A 2,947-nucleotide genomic window follows, 5' to 3' on the forward strand; every position below is an offset into this window, starting at 1 on the left:
CGCCGCCATGGTGGCGTCGAACAGCTCCTCCAGGGTGGGCTGGCCCGCTGCGGCAGGAGCACGCTGAGGGGCGGCTGGGGCCGCGGCGAGTGCAACATCGTCCGGGATGTCCAGGTTGAGCACGCGGGGGCGAGGGCGCAGGTCGCGGAGCTGCCTCTGGACGCGGTCCTGGACGGCCCGCTGCGGCGTCTGCAACTCCCGAACATCAGCCATGTGGGCGGCCTGGCGGGCGCGGCGCGCGTCCGCCTCCTCGGGAGTCTGCAACAAACGAGCATTAGCATGGCGTTCAGCGTCGGCGGCGCGCCTCTCGTCGGCGGCCTCTGGACCCTGCCGCTCGCGGACCCGGGCCTGCCGGTCGGCGTCATCGTCGCGGCGCGCGGCCACCTGCTCGGGGGTGGCCTCGAGGCGGGCGCGAGCACGGCGCTCGGCGTCCTCAACACGGCGGGCTTCAGCCTCCTCAGGGGTGGCATCGGCACGGGCGCGAGCACGGCGCTCGGCGTCCTCGACACGGCGACCCTCAGCCTCCTCAGGGGTGGCATCGGCACGAGCGAGAGCACGGCGCTCCGCGTCCTCGACACGGCGACCCTCAGCCTCCTCAGGGGTGGCATCGGCACGGGCGCGAGCACGGCGCTCGGCGTCCTCGACACGGCGACCCTCAGCCTCCTCAGGGGTGGCATCGGCACGAGCGAGAGCACGGCGCTCCGCGTCCTCGACACGGCGACCCTCAGCCTCTTCAGGGCTGGCATTGAGACGGGCGAGAGCACGGCGCTCCGTGTTCTCAACGCGACGGGCCTCAGCATCCTGGGGGGATTGCACCTGGCGCGCATGGCGCATTCGAAAGGCGTTCTCCTCTCGGCGCGCTGCAGCAGCCTCCTCCCCCTGCCTGGCGCGGTACTCATGGAGCCGCTGTGCTTCAGCAGCTCGCCTTGCTGCCGCCTCAGCCTCGGACTCCCTTGCTGCATTCTCCTGTCTCGCACGCTTGCTAGCTGCAGCTTTTTCAGCAGCCTTGGTGGCTGCGCTCTTCCTCTTGCCCATCTCTACCTGCAGAACAACAATGTTTGATTAGAAACTGGTAATAAAAAGTAAAAATCTTATTAATATCTAATTCAGTATCGGGAACAGTGCGTTGTGTGTCATTGAAGAACAATAACTTTGCCCTAAACTCTACTGTAAACTGTTTCTATTGCAAGCCGAAATATATATTGAATTTACATTAATAGATTGTCTTAACAAACAATAGCAAGAGACATGCAAATATCATATATATTCCATGTATTAGATGACATGAATGAATTTTATGATGTTCCACTCATAGCAAAAGTTGCAGACTCAAGTTGATAGCGTGTTATCGTGAATGCATTTCTTGATGTTCCGTTCATGGTAAAATTTGCAGAACAAAGTTCATTGCGTGCTATGCAAGTGAATATAAAATAAATCGATCTGAACAAAATCCCTCTCACACGTCAACCCAAAACAGAACAAACTAACAAAAGAAATAGTAATTTAACAGTAATACTATTGAGGTTCGAACAAAATATTAACAAAAATACCCTCCCTTTATGTAAGAGAGAGGACTATGTTGCAGTCATGGTAATATTTATATCAAATCTTAGAATGCCCTTGGACCGTTACAGATGAAAAAGTACACCAGCTGAGAGCTACCTAACCCTGATCTAGAACTACATGCACTGAACGCGTTCAACATTTAACTTAATCACTATGACAGCACAAAGATATATGAATGCGCTTTAAAGTCAGATATCAGTGACTTTATAACGGCAATGAGAGAAGAGATCTTTTTGTTTCAGTGAACCAAAGATAAACTTATAATTGTATGTTAATGTAGCTAATGTAAGGTTCATGTGATCCACTTTTAACATAACAATTATAGGTACACACAAGTATGAAACCACTCTCACACTCTCTTTAACCTAAAAAGGTGCAATGGGTATACTTTTACTCACCATATTCAATATTCAACAACATTTTCAACACACAAATAATCAACACAAATTAACACTGTTTATACATGGGACAGGCCGTGATACGAACACAACTTTTCGCGAGATGTTAATTCTTTCAAAATTCTTGTGGTATGAGAGCACAACAAGTTTGGAGTTTGGATTGTAAACAAACAGCCATATGATGTTGAGGAAGGTCAAGGTCGCGAGGGCGAGAAGGGAGCAGATGACAAACGAATAGATGTCGAACAGAAACTCGCACACGAAAGTTTGGACGGACTGCACACACACACACCCAAATTACAATCGCGCACATTTTACTGCCTGTCATCTTTAAAAAGAACTCAAAACATTCGAAAACCAAACACAAATACTACTACTACTCTCATTGAAAGGCTGGGGGGGGGGGGGGGGTGACAACACTTTATCAAGCAATACTCGGAAACGGTTTTAAAACAATATTTCGACACCTCTGAACTGTTTCAAAGTACTTACCAACACTCGAGATGAACACAGTTGAATCAAACACCTTCTAATCACTCACAAACTCACTATTTCAATAATAACACGTAACCGCTGTCGTAATCATTCAAGATGGCGGACAGCGGGGCGAGCGCTTCGAGCGGCGGCCGCTAGGTGGCGCTGCGTCACGTGACTCAGCGCACCAATCACAGCTCGAGCTGCGGTCGCTGCGCAGCCAACGTTCAAACTAAAACTTCTCTTTCTTTTCTAAAAAAGGACGATATATTTCAAATCAGCCCGTCACGAGCGTAAAGGGGAGACTGGGTCTCCCTTCAATTATAGATGTTTACGCAAACTCGCATTCCGTCATCGGTGCAGCCGTTTTCGAGAAAAAGACGAACGTACACACGGACAGACAGACAGACAGACAGACTCACGACCGACACAACGCCTGACCCCTCAGCGACTTGGACTGAGCTTCGCTCAGCGATAATTATCTCAACTATGAAAATGACTGTACTCTT

The sequence above is a fragment of the Frankliniella occidentalis genome, unplaced genomic scaffold (assembly GCF_000697945.3).
Source record: "Frankliniella occidentalis isolate FOCC.00 unplaced genomic scaffold, Focc_3.1 Scaffold12, whole genome shotgun sequence".
Lineage (NCBI taxonomy): Eukaryota > Metazoa > Arthropoda > Insecta > Thysanoptera > Thripidae > Frankliniella > Frankliniella occidentalis.